Raw genomic sequence first — 14,960 nt, forward strand, 5'->3', positions numbered from 1 at the left:
GGGTTGAGTGGAGATACCCAGCTCCGACACCAGGGTAGTGTTCATAAATCTCGTCGGCCCCAGAGTCAATGAGCACCCAGATGAATTTGGACTGGTCTCCCCACAACAGGTAGCATAGAGAGAGGTAACGAGTCTTCCACACTACGGGAGTCTTGATGCTGTTGTAGCAGCTTACAAGCAGCCTCTCTCCAGACAATAGAGAATCTTACACTTTTCATACCTCCGCAACAAACTCCTCCAAGAAGGCTGCAGCTCGAAGATGAGGGAGCACTGGGAGAGTAACGCCCGGGCAGGTTCCAGAATCCCCAGCGTAGCACTCCGGATGAGGTAAGCGAGGTTCTCGGGACCCTGGGGTAGGCTGGGAAGAAGCGCCGTTGGTGGCGGGATTGCTGAGAGTCTGGGGGATTACTGTTGTGGCTTGCTGCCTAGTTAGGAATCTGTGGAATTGCCCCAGCAATGTATTGAACGCATGGTCATGGCGCTCTGCCAGGGTATGGAGTCCCTCCATAAGACTTTGTAGTAACCCCTCATATCTTCCAATGGTGGTTCCTCGGGAGGAGACAGCGTTGCAGAGCTGGTCCGAGTCTGCTGGGTCAGTCATGGTCAGTTCATACTATCACGGCTCAGGTTAAGACCCAGATGCAGACACAGGAGGCGGATAGTATGAGTCTCAGAGTTTATGACAATACAAGGGGCAGGAAATCGATAGGTCAAGGCAGGCAAAGAGACCGTAATCAAAATCAGAGTCAGGCAGGTATAGGACGGCAGGCAGGATTGGGGTCAGGACAGGCAGAAAGGTCACAGCTGGGAAGACTAGAAAAAGCAAAAACTAGAGCACAGGAACACACTGGTAGGACTTGACAGAACAAGACGAACTGGCAACAGACAAACCGAAAACACAGGTATAAATACACAGGGAATAATGGGGACAAATGGGGAACACCTGTTGGGGGGTGGAGACAAGCACAAGACAGGTGAAACAGACCAGGGTGTGACACTAATGATGATTTTTTTAAAGTCGGATAAAAGCTTTGCTTTGTTTTTTGTGCAGGCTGTACACGGCTGTTCATCAGTCTTTCATTCACAATTTGACAAGCACTTGACAATGCCTCGAATTTCCTGGCGGCAAATATATAATTAAAAAGTGATAGGCTAATATTGTCACCCATAAGAGTATTCTTGATTTAATCGTGTCTTTACATATACTAAATGACATATGTGTGAAATTTGTTTTTATTTAGAATGGACCATTATCATGCACCTGTCTCGAAACAGGGGCAGGGGAAAAAAATACACGTCATCTACAGTATGCACTTAAATAGCGAATGGAGGACACTATTGCAGTGGTTCGTTTTCATTCCATCCTGTTTTAAAGAGAAGCAATGCACTTAATATTAGGAAAGTTGACAAATAAATATAGTAGGCCTAGCCAATAGAAAGCTGATAGGATCATCCTCTTTTTAATAGAGGACATCACTCTGTTTTCTTACGCAATTGCATAGCCTATAGAAATGTTGCTCATCATGAGCTTATGGGCACTCATGAAGTGTTTGATTCAATTTTGGATACATTTGTATTGATGTCAGAGTGATTAGAGGGACAATAGAGTGCTGAGTACCAGGCAGTTAGCAAGTTTGGTAGGCTACTAATGACCATCAGTAGCATCAGAGGTTGGAGAAGCCTAATTACTGTGTGTAAACGGTCATGTGAAATTTGACTGCCATCATGACTCGTGACCACCGGTGTGGTAAGAATACGATCACCGTAACAGCCCTAGTCACGGGACATGCTTCCATCAACACCGGCCTCATTAGCCACTGTCAGGCTAAAGCTTGTACTAGCACTAGCAGCAGTGGTTGCAAGGATGAAGGATGCAATTCAATTTTTCTTATTCTCTCGCTCTTTGCTTTTTAGCGCACCTGACTTGTACTTTTTATCCATTTGTCGCCTGAATGTAACTTAGCTAGCTAGACATGACCTGATGAAGTTAAACTCATGCAACAGACAGGGTTGTCAAACAAATATGACAGGCCCGGGTAAACAATTTGTTTTAAAAATTTAATAAGAAAATAATTAATGTTGTTTTGGTATTGTATGAAGTAGGTATAAGATACCAAAAGTAGTTTTAAACTAGCAAATGACTAAATAAATAATAATTTGGAAGACCCTGGTCCCACCCCCACCAGCAGCCAACCAGCAGCAGTGCCTTAAGTCCCAGGCCAGGGGGCACCTCAATGGGGTATAGCGACAGACACAGCTATATATTGCTTTATAAAATAAGCAACACCAGCTCAGGCAAATTCCAGGATTTAATGAAATCATGAAATGTATCATACTATATATACATTTGGCATGTTTTATAGTGTTAAATGATGGTTTGAGCCTTTCAGTGAGATGAACAAAAGTTTCAATGTTACATATTGCAAATTGAGTTAAATGTTACAATGTTGCCATTTTTCTCTGTCTCACAATGGTACCAATACTAGCCTCATCTCAGATCTGTTTGTGCTCTTGCAAACTCCTTCGCTCATTGTCAAGCCAAATCTGTTTGGCATGATAGCACAAACAGACTGGCACTCAGACTATGTTATCAATAGATAATCTGAGTAACACTGTTGCCATGATTTGTGGGAAAGTAGATTTAATCATCAAGACCACACAATCTACACAGGAAGTCCTAACATTAGTGGGGACTACATTTATATAATCCTAACTGTTGTCAAAGGGGAATAATTGCTGACAGACCTAGGCTTGATTTTTACATTTATCTGATCAACTTATTTTTATTATACTTTACATTATGTTGACAGCTGATGGACAATTTTTTTAATTTGAGAATGGTTGTTAGCCTATTGCTTTCATTCCCATGCATAAACTCTCAAATGTATACTGTAAAGAGAATCAATTAGCAAGCCTCACTATGTGATACGCCTCCTGCAATGTTCGCAGTCTGTCATTGACAGAACACAGAACCAGCTAGCAGACGACATTGCCCACTGAGTCAACCTTTACTTCCCCAATGTCCTCTCCCGACGCGACCAGAAAGCTTTCGAATGTTAGGTGGTCATTGACAGCCAGGCTCTTTTGCAGATAGCCTACTTCTCGAAGTGAAGATTGGGGTCAGTGCAAATCACCTTGCAACCAGATGGGTAGAACTCAAAGTAGGCCCCGCTTCCGCAGCCAATCTCGTAAATGTTTCATGAACATTTTATCATTTCCTCCGCTCCTGGCTGCATGTGCTGCCATAGAAATAGAATGAATAGAACAGGCGTCCCCATTCAAGTCAATGATGGCATAATGGGTGGACTGGCTCCCATTGCGAGTGTACCCATAGGAGCAAAGCAGGAAGCAAAAGCAGGAAGCAAAAACAGGAAGTTATTCAACTCAACTGACATTACAAAAGATATGCAATGCATTTGTTACGTTATAGCCTTATTATAAAATTGATTAAATTGTTTTTTCCCCTCATCAATAAACACACAATACCAACAGGTTTCTCAAATTTTTTGCAAATGTATTACAAATAAAAACTGAAATCACATTTACATAAGTATTCAGACCCTTTACTCAGTACTTTGTTGAAGCACCTTTGGCAGCGATTAAAGCCTTGAGTCTTCTTGGAAATGATGCTACAAGCTTGGCACACCTGTATATTGGGAGTTTATCCCATTCGTCTCTGCAGATCCTCTCAAGCTCTGTTAGGTTGGATGGGGATGGTCGCTGCACAGCTATTTTCAAGTCTCTCCAGAGATTTTTGATTGGGTTCAAATCCGGGCTCTGGCTGGGACACTCAAGGACATTCAGAAACTTGTCCCGAAGCCACTCCTGCGTTGTCTTTGCTTTGTGCTTAGGGTCGTTGTCCTGTTGGAAGGTGAACCTTCCCCACCAGTCTGAGGTCCAGAGCGCTCTGGAGCAGGTTTTCATCAAGGATCTCTCTGTACTTTGCTCCGTTCATCTTTCCCTCGATCCTGACTAGTCTCCCAGTCCCTGCCGTTGTAAAACATCCCCACAGCATGATGCTGCAACCACCATGCTTCACCGTAGGGATGGTGCCAGGTTTCCTCTAGACGGGATACTTGGCCAAAGAGTTCTATCTTGGTTTCATCAGACCAGAAGAATCTTGCTTTTCTTCCCCGATTGCTCAGTTTGGCTGGGCAGCCAGCTCTAGGAAGAGTCTTGGTGGTTCCAAACTTCTTCCATTTAAGAATGATGGAGGCCACTATTTTCTTGGGGACCTTCAATGCTGCATACATTTTGTGGTACCTTTCCCCAGATCTGTGCCTCGACACAATCCTGTCTCGGAGCTCTACGGATAATTCCTTCTACCTCATGGCTGTTTTCTTTCTCTGACATGCACTGTCAACTGTGGGACCTTAATATGACAGGTGTGTGCCTTCCTAAATCATGTCCAATCAATTTAATTCACCACAGATGGACTCCAATCAAGTTGGAGAAACATCTCAAGGATGATAAATGGAAGCAGGATGCACCTGAGCTCAATTTGAGTCTCATAGCAAAGGGTCTGAATACTTATGTAAACAAGGTATTTCAGATTTTTTAAATATATACATTTGTAAAAACTTCTAAAAACCTGTTTTCACTTTGTCATTATGGGGTATTTTGTGTAGATTGATGAGGGAAAAAAAGGATTTTATCAATTTTTCCAAAATGTGGAAAAGGTCAAGCGGTCTGAATACTTTCCGAATATACTGTGGACATCCCATGACAGAGTGTCTATAGCCTAGTTGTTATGGCTGTCGTAGAGAGGGGACCAAAGCGCAGTGGGGTAAGTGTTCATTATATTTATTAAACAATGAACCACTAGAACAAAGAAACAAAACGAAAAGCCAAACAGTTCCGTCAGGTAACGAATACAAAACAGAAAATAACTACCCACAAAACACAGGTGGGAAAAGGCTGCCTAAGTATGATTCCTAATCAGAGACAACGATAGACAGCTGCCTCTGATTAGGAACCATACTCGGCCCAACACAAAGAAATACAAAACATAGAATGCCCACCCCACACCCTGACCTAACAAAATGGAGAAATAAACCGTCTCTCTCAGGTCAGGGCGTGACACTAGTACTTTAAAAAGCTCACAAAGTTGCTGTCACAAACGCCACAGAGTTGTCACTGACTAGTTGGATATTCAATTCCCAGCAAGCAAAACATTTCTGTACTTACAGACTTCATAGAAATTCATTTTTATCAGGGTTTTCCTTTGGTGGACCATACTTTTTGTGACAGTTATCAATAAAACTCATGAATGCAACTGTTTATGTCAAATTGTTCTACGTGTAGCCCTGGTTGCCCTGAATAAAAAATGCTAAAACACTTCATTGTGAGGTTAAACGTAAGTGCTGGACATGCAGATAAATGAAAGTCAGATAAATAAAAATACGATTTTTTTTGCTGGGATGTCAGGACTGACATGGTTAATTCCCTCTCAGGTTTCCTTCTAATCAAGAGGAAGGGCATGCTTATGACTCACCTAAGTGAGTCACCTAACTATCATTCATGCTTAATTGTGGCTTCTTAGAAACCATGCACATTCAAATCGATTATATATTTATTCCTGGGAGATGGAGGTAATGTAGCAGTTTTGTCATCCACTAAACAAACCTACAAATCCTCCATTTTAACTTTTGGATAACGAATTATATGATAGTCTTCTTAACTATTAGTTCAATAACTTTGTTTCATTTTGTTTTGCGATCTTATGGTCCCTGGGCCGTTTTCAAACCAAAGGCATTTACCGACACTCCCTAACAATTTGCTGAGAGTCATCAATTATGCAGGGTACCCGCACGCGCTGGGAAGGGAGTTAGCAGCAACAATATGGCGACAGCCGCAGTTTCTCCCGAATCTTTTGGACATCTGCAGTTCAGTGCCGGCTGTCTGGATTTCTGTTAATGCGGGAAAAGTAAGTAAATATCCTGTTGTTTTGTCAGGCTGGGTTTTGGTGGAGGATGGACCATGCATGCTACTTCCCTGTCTACAACTGCACCCCAATGCCGCAGAGCGGTCCCCCTCCGCATCTTTTATCCTCGCGTTTGTGTATAGGGCTCCTTGCCAAAGCTTGGGCAAATATGCATGGAAAACCTAAATTACACGTATGGATTACTTTCTTTAGCTGAAAAGGATGAGTTTATACTGCGGAAAGGGGTGGCTAGTGATAAAGCAGGTAAATTGGGGTGTTGGCCTGCCTCTGAACGGAATGAGATTTCAACGTGTCAAAATATACATGTAGCCCTAAAAAGTACCGGTATGCGCTTTGAGTCAATGTATATTCTCGACACCGTAATCCTTTGTAAAACAATTTAACTGTAATTGTGATAGTTTTACCTCATGCCCCGCACCCCACCCTCACTTGATTACCCCTCCCCTTGCAGTACTCATTTTGAGGCTCTTATTACGTGAGATAGGTAGGCTATGCCTCAGTTTTGACAGTTGAAGGGGGACCGCGGTACCCCCCCGCCCATATCTTTACAGCTCCATCCACCAAATAGAGGTGGATATAAATGTCCATGATGGTGTTATAACCCTTACATGTTCATTTTAGGAACCTTATCGCACCTAGGCAGCCTTCTCGGGTGTGGTACTAAAATACAGCCGTCAATGGTTTTTGGGGAGCATAACAAAACACCTTATCAAAATAATAGCAATGTATACAATTTACCTTGGGTGGTGAGGTAGAGATTGTTTTGGAGCAACACAGTTAAATGAATGACAGCCTAGACTTTCTACCATCACTGCATGTTTTCAAGTGGTATTGTGGCTCTGTCATAGAAGCCTACCCAGAAGCATCCTCTTTACTGCAGTATTTTAGTAAAGGCTTTGGCCCACACGCCAGGACAAGGCACGCGCGTGTGTGTAAACAGTGCATGGACTACAATACAAAGTAAGACTAACAGACCACACAGTTGAAACGTTATTACCAGTTTATAACAAATTGGCCAAAAAAAGTGCGCATTTTACCTTGCTTAACGGTTTTACATGTAATATGTGGTTTATCAAGTAATAGCTTGTAATGACAACTTTTTGAGGAGGAAATCCACTCATCATTTAATCGATTGTTGTCCTGACATGGGAAACATGAATCGTTTTCTGAATGACTTCCATTGTTGGCTGGGGTTTAGGATACCCTGTTAATTCATGGATGTGTGCCACAACACTGAAAGCACACCATGACTGTATTGTGTTTATATTTGTGTATATAGCGTATTCCAGTCCGTAGTGCTTTCATTCAGTAGCCTATCCAGGAGATGCTAAATTAGGAACTATCAATTTGCTTTTTTATTGAATTATGTGTGCCACTAGCATTTGGTGACACTCGGGAGGCACGCTAGGCCCTCATGTAGGCCCTCACTATGATATGCATGCTGCTGCTAACCTCGACCGGCCATGTAGACTCCTCTATCCAGTTGCGTTTCTCTCCTCAATCGATCTTCACTTCTCTGCCCCTCCTCTTCAGTTCCATCTCCACGATGTCTAGTGTTCTCAGTTTCATAGTCATTAACCCCCTTCTCAATAACGGAATGCAACAGTTGCAATAAATAGTTCAGTTACAGGCGTCAAACACTTCAAAGGCTTCAAACACACCGCCAGTGTTATTGCATTTTGCTACAGCAGAATTAAATTTATTTCCAATGAAACGCTGCGTTTGCCTTGCAGCAATGCGTTGCAGAGGCAGTTGCCGTGCGTTCGGTGTGGTGCATACGTTGGATATATTGAACAAATGCGTCAAACTGTATGCTTAGACGGGTTGACAGAAATGGTAGCAGAAGGTGAATGTTTAACTTTTGTTGCACACATATCCAGATGATGCTGCGTACTATTTTGCGGAAGGACGCTGTCGGTGTCTTCGAAGCGGGCGTTTGGATGTCTCTTTTCTTGGCATAGAGGACACATGCGTAGAGGACTCGAGCGAGCGCTTCGTTTGAGGCTGCATCAGTGGTGCTGAAAGGAACAGCGACAGGCAGCGGGATCGAAGGAGACCGTGCTGCGGCTTCCAGAAGCCACTGGAGTTTTTCTAACATCTCCGGTTCGGTTTCATGCGATTAACAATCCTCACAATGGACTAATCATTCGTCTGTCTGTAGAAAATGTGAACGGATGTTACAATTATGCTATTGGTAAATACGCATGCTTATTGGGTTTGAATATCCGGGATGAAATTAGAAACAGCATGCACTCGCAGCGAATGAATGGACACGTGAGTAGCCTTAATTTTTGGAATGAAATATTTTGCATCACTAGGTGATTCTTCTTGAAATGTGGTTGGCTATTACAATGACATTGTTTACCTGCAGCCCGAATGAGAACATAATGAATGGTCTTGATTTACTTGATACATTCCCTATAGAAAAGCCGGTGGGACAGCTCCTCTATGCCATCATTAGTAGGCCTAAATGAGGTCCCTGTATGTCCTGTGTTGCATCGGTGTTTGTTATTCACCTTGAAAGTAGATCAATTCATGTAGCATTTGTGGAAGGAGACTTGGAGGTTGCGTTTGGGTTACTTAAAACGCCGACTTAATTTCCTAGTGGTACAATCTCTGAGGTCAGCGGTTTAGGTTAGAAGGATTTTCATGGTTTTGACTTGTTTCTTTATGAAAGCGATTAGCTGCCCAAACTCAATTGGAAATGCAAATGGTCAAATGTTAAATCAATATCATGTTAGCAATTTACTAAATGTTTATGGATTTTGTGACAAAATGCAAATATGAATGGAAAAAAATATATTGCTTTATCATTTTCATGATTGAGTATGCATGATGCCTGCCAATTTGAAAAATACATCGCAAAGTATGTTTAAAATTTCATTTCCATGGTAGGCCTACTATCCAGTACAACACTGACACATTTAAAAACGAAATGTAAATGCTTAAATTACAAATAATTTCTCATGTTTGTCATTTCATGTCCTTGTTGTGACAGCATGCATTGTGACAAAATAAAATCGTAAACGGCAATTGACAATTATTTTCTATATGATGTGTATTTTAAGACTGTCAATTATAATGATCAATCAAATTCAATCAATCAATTGCAATGCTTCCTTTTGCTATTTAGTTTCCTCGTTGCTCATTTGCGTTTTCATTTTTAATGTTAGACCTGTCATTCAAACACTGTGGGCAGGGTTTTGGTAAAGTGAGGTGAAAGCGGTTCTCTGGGCTTGCTAGCTATGCCCAGACAGTAATGCCGGTGCTCTTAATTTCGTATAAGTATTTCTGGATCAGAGAGGAAGAGGCAAAGCAGTACTATAAACTGAATGACTCAGATAATATTTGTTATGCTAGCTAGGACAGCTGGGAAGCAAGGAGTTCGCGGGAGGGGACACGGGGAGACAGACCGGGCATGGTGCTTGCTGCAAGCTACTAGTAGTTACTAGCAATGCTGGCTAGTATATGTAGCTAGCGATGTAAGTTCAATACGTTATCTAGCTAGCTGGCTATGGTGAGAGGCAAGTCAACACATTTTAAGAGATGACTAGATGGACTTAACCTACTAAAATCATTCTGGTCCAACAAATAAAATACACATATTTTGACACTGACGTTGTGTGAGAGAGCAAGCGGGAGAAGGACTCCTTTGGCCCTTAGTCTTTAAGTTAATCATTGGTGGGACAGAATTTAGAGAAACTGGTTGTCATGGCACCATCAGGATATTCCCACAAGAGATAGGAAGCCCACCTGCCTGCTCTGCCCCTTCAGTACTGTGACACCATATTTTCTTGAGCAGTAAAGCTGTTCCTTGACTCAATACGGTTAAAGCTGTAAACCAAAGTAAGAGATTAGCTTTGCACGAGCCTTAGCTTTTGCAAGCTGCAATGGCTCATAGGAGCAGGAGCCTATCTCCTGTTTCTGTAGTGTGAGGCAGCTTGATGTACAAGTACATCCCCTGGATAGGATGCTATCTTGAGGGCCAAGCAGAGACGCATCGGGTCCCATTTTTACAGTCTGGTATGACTTGACCAGGGATCGAACTGTCCAACCTTCAAATCTCAGGGAGGACGCTATAACAAGGGCACTGAGTTGGAAATGCAAGCCATAGGTATAACTATATTGCCTATTAAGTTGTTCCATATCGATTGGAAAATGAGAGGCATGCACAATTATCAATCACAGATTATTTTATTTAGGGTATACCTTACCCTTTGAGGCCTGTGATAGACACATTGGCCTACGGGTAACAGTTATTCTTGTTCTTAGAATCACTGGTTACTATCTACACAGTGTTCAACTACTGTAGGTTTCCTTGATAATGGTTTCCAACATATGATTGGCAGAACCTCATAATAGAGCAATAATATATCTGTATTGTTAGTATTTTTGCAGAACATCTTATTGAACATGTGACTAATGGTAAGTGGCAATGCAATTTTGACTTCAAGCAGTTTAGCGACAATGGATAAGTCTGCCCTCCTCTTCTTCATCAGCAGCACAGTTAGAAATATTAGTAGTATGTTTGGGGTAGAGGTCGACCGATTAATTGGAATGGCCGACTAATTAAGGCTGATTTCAAGTTTTCATAACAATCGGGAATCGGCATTTTTGGATGCCGATTATGGCCGATTACATTGCACTCCACAAGGAGACTGCGTGGCAGGCTGGCCACCTGTTACGAGAGTGCTGCAAGGAGCCAAGGTAAGTTGCTAGCTAGCATTAAACTTATCTTATAAAAAACAATCAATCTTAACATAATCACTAGTTAACTACACATGGTTGATGATATTACTAGTTTATCTAGCTTGTCCTGCGTTGCATATAATCAATGCGGTGCCTGTTAATTTATCATCGAATCACAGCCTACTTCGCCAAACGGGTGATGATTTAACAAGCGCATTCGCGAAAAAAGCAGTCGTTGCACCAATGTGTACCTAACCATAAACATCAATGCCTTTCTTTAAGGCATTTTTTACACAAGTAAAAAAATGTAAACCTGCATATTTAGTTAATATTGCCGGCTAACATGAATTTCTTTTAACTAGGGAAATTGTGTCACTTCTCTTGCGTTCTGTGCAAGCAGAGTCAGGGTATATGCAGCAGTTTGGGCCGCCTGGCTCGTTGCGAACTGTGTGAAGACCATTTCTTCCTAACAAAGACCGTAATTAATTTGCCAGAATTGTACATAATTATGACATAACATTGAAAGTTGTACAATGTAACAGCAATATTTAGACTTTGGTTGCCGCCCATTCGATAAAATACGGAACGGTTCCGTATTTCACTGAAATAATAAACGTTTTGTTTTCGAAATGATAGTTTCTGGATTTGACCATATTAATGACCTAAGGCTCGTATTTCTGTGTGTTTATTATATTCTAATTAAGTCTATGATTTGATAGAGCAGTCTGACTGAGCGGTGGTAGGCAGCAGCAGGCTTGTAAGCATTCATTCAAACAGCACTTTCGTGCGTTTGCCAGCAGCTCTTCGCTGTGCTTCAAGCATAGTGCTGTTTATGACTTCAAGCCTATCAACTCCCGTGATTAGGCTGGCAATACTAAAGTGCCTATAAGAACATCCAATAGTCAAAGGTATATGAAATACAAATGGTATAGAGAGAAATAGTCCTATAATTCCTATAATAACTACAACCTAAAACTTCTTAACTGGGAATATTAAAGACTCATGTTAAAAGGAACCACCAGCTTTCATATGTTCTCATGTTCTGAGCAAGGAACTTACATGGCACATATTGCACTTTTACTTTCTTCTCCAACACTGTGTTTTTGCATTATTTAAAACCAAATTGAACATGTTTCATTATTTATTTCAGACTAAATAGATTTTATTTATGTATTATATTAAGTTAAAATAAAAGTGTTAATTCAGTATTGTTGTAATTGTCTTCATTACAAATATATATATAAAAATCGGCCTATTAATCGGCATCGGCTTTTTGGTCCTCCAATAATCGTCATCGGTATCGCCGTTGAAAAATCATAATCAATCGACCTCTACTTTGGGGATGATATTCCTTCTCCGTTTCTATCAGCTATGGAGACAGGTCATCAGCCAGAACCGCCTGTGAGAAAGGAGCACAAATTATGCAAAAAGGTTAGCATGGATGGAAATCCTAAAGCACAGATTATCAATGTACAACTCATGATGGGGGGAGGGGGCATCTTTCAGCCATTTTGGTTCCTCTCCAGTCGTTGCTTCCTATGGGAAAGCATCCTTACCTGTCTGATGGTGGGTAGCTTGCTGGAGGGGGCAGTAATCAAAAATGTCACATACAAGAATTCAGTGGGGGAGGATCATGGGACTACAATATGAATAAAATTCGATTTTTATTCTACTGTGGACACCATATTGTAGAGGAGTAAGAAAATGCTGAATGGAGTCACATTGACTTCCGCCAGAACGCAAAGAGTTTGATGCATCTGGTAGACATGAAGCGTTACGCCTGCCAAACAACTGCACTCATCGGCAGCAGTCCAAACATTTAAAAGACACACCTTATCAACTCAGCCCTCATATTAAGTGGACACTTCTGATGACGTATCATGAGGTCTGACGAGTATACCCTTGCAGGGCAATGAGCGAGGGTGGAAGGAATGATTTTTAAATGGACCACTCTTGGCCGGAAATTCGTCACTCGTTCATCCCGCGATTATTGTGTTTTCAGCCACCAGTAGCTTGTGGGTGCTTTATATGCGCTACAATCAATTATGAGTGCATGTCTACTTTATATTAAATATATAATTATTAATAAACACCTACTATATGATAGCTAGCAAATTAATTAGCTAACTAACGTTAGGCTGCCTAGCTGGAACTTCTGAAGAAGGAAAATGTTTTATTTCTACAATTTCCAAAAGATAACAAAACATATTTACTTTTTATGAGACGTGTTTGTGCCGTCATGTACATTAGTAGCACACTTTATAACTTATTTGTATTTGTTTTTACTTACACTTGTATGTTGACTTTAACATCAATGTTGTTTTTAAGTTTTTGCGGACTTTTCTTAGCAGACGTACAATCCCGAATTTAATTATGGGGAGTTTCAGGCCCCGGAGTGAACATAATTGTACTTTCACAAACTCGACTAAAAACGAGGGCTGAGGGCCTTACGTTGCAAACTTCTCTTGCTTGGCTAATCATTTGCACCGCCCACCAAGATGGCATTGGGGATTCCCCCAAGGGTATAAGGCGAGGGTAAGTGCATGAGGGTGTATCTTTTATCAGTTTAAACCACAGACATCATCGTTAACCTCTCTAGTACATGTGGGACGAACTCGTCCCACCTACGTAACAGCCACTGAAATCCAGTGGCGCGATTTTTGAATCGTTAGAAATGCTATAACTTCAATTTCTCAAACATATGACTATTTCACAGCTATTTAAAGACAAGAATCTCGTTAATCTAACCCCACTGTCCGATTTCAAAAAGGCTTTACAACGAAAGCAAAACATTAGATTATGTCAGCAGAGTACCCAGCCAGAAAAAATCAGACACCCATTTTTCAAGCTAGCATATCATGTCACATAAACCCAAACCACAGCTAAATGCAGCACTAACCTTTTATAATCTTCATCAGATGACACACCTAGGACATTGTGTTATACAATACATGCATGTCTGTTCAATCAAGTTCATATTTATATCAAAAACCAGCTTTTTACATTAGCATGTGACGTTCAGAAAAAGCATAACCACCGCAAACTTCCGGTGAATTTACTAACAGTTTGCTAAATTACTCACGATAAACGTTCACAAAAAGCATAACAATTATTTTAAGAATTATAGATACATTACCCCTCTATGCACTCGATATGTCCGATTTTAAAATAGCTTTTCGGATGAAGCACATTTTGCAATAATCTAAGTACATAGCCCGGCATTACAGGGCTAGCTATTTAGATACCCACCCAGGTCAGCATCCACCAAAATCACATTTCCTATAAGAAAGATGTTCTTACCTTGCTTGTTCTTCATCAGAATACACTGCCAGGACTTCTACTTCAATAACAAATGTTGGTTTGGTCCCAAATAATCCATCGTTATATCCAAACAGCGACGTTTTGTTCGTGAGTTCTAGAATGCTTCTTCGCGGTGTCGCGCATGGCGCATTGGCGTGTCAAAAATGTCTAAATATTCCATTACCGTACTTCGAAGCATGTCAACCGCTGTTTAAAACCAATTTTTATGCCATTTATGTCGTAGAGAAGTGATAATATTCCGACCGGGAGTATGCATTGAGCCTAAACAGCCGAATAAAATTTCTCCTCAGAAGCGACTCATGCACGCGCATCATTGAAAGGTCCTCCGAGCATCCACTTACAAAAGGCGATAATATATTTCAACCTGAGGTTCCCTCGTAAACCTTCAGTTATTTCGCGGGCTCTGAGAGCCTATTGGAGCCCTGGGAATTGTCACGTTACAGCTAAGATCCTTACTTTTCAATAAAAAGAGGTAAGACGCACGACTCCTTGTCAGACAGGGTACTTCCTGCTTGAAACCTTGTCAGGTTTTTGCCTGCCATAGGAGTTCTGTTATACTCACAGACACCATTCAAACAGTTTTAGAAAATTCAGAGTGTTTTCTATCCAAACCTGAACAATAATATGCATATTCTAGCTTCTGAGTTGGTGTAGGAGGCAGTTAAAAATGGGAACATATTTTTTCCAAAATTCTCAATACTGCCCCCTATACCAAACAGGTTAACAGAACTGCAGGAAACCAGTGCTCAACAGGCAGGAGCCTAGCTAGCTAACCTACCATTTTCGACCCTGCCTCTTCTGCTGTGGGGTTTATCGGCAGTTGGTATCCAACTTTATGGTGCATTGCCACCAACTACTGTACTGGAGCGCTAGCTTAAACATTTACAATAGAAGTATAAAGAGGGGCTCCTGCAGATGCAGGAATGCCCACATGCAGGAACGCCCGAATTGCACCCTTCTTGATTTAACAAATTTGATTGATCATTCAAATCAAATGTTGAATTTT

The 14,960-nt window shown here is 41.3% G+C and overlaps 1 protein-coding gene across 3 annotated transcripts in view; it reads left to right on the forward strand.

Moving 5' to 3' along the window:
• Window positions 1-5,774: 5,774 nt before the first annotated feature.
• LOC115207906 (sodium channel protein type 8 subunit alpha) overlaps window positions 5,775-14,960 on the forward strand; it is a 120,001-nt gene continuing 110,815 nt past the window's right edge. For 2 of the 3 annotated variants that reach the window (XM_029775464.1, XM_029775465.1), the window contains exon 1: window positions 5,775-5,926. The gene's annotated coding sequence lies outside the window, so the exon portion shown is untranslated. Of the gene's footprint in view, window positions 5,927-8,171; window positions 8,219-14,960 lie in introns of those variants that run through there. The other variant, XM_029775463.1, reaches the window with a different exon arrangement.

Source organism: Salmo trutta, chromosome 14 (genome assembly GCF_901001165.1).
Source record: "Salmo trutta chromosome 14, fSalTru1.1, whole genome shotgun sequence".
Classification (NCBI taxonomy): domain Eukaryota; kingdom Metazoa; phylum Chordata; class Actinopteri; order Salmoniformes; family Salmonidae; genus Salmo; species Salmo trutta.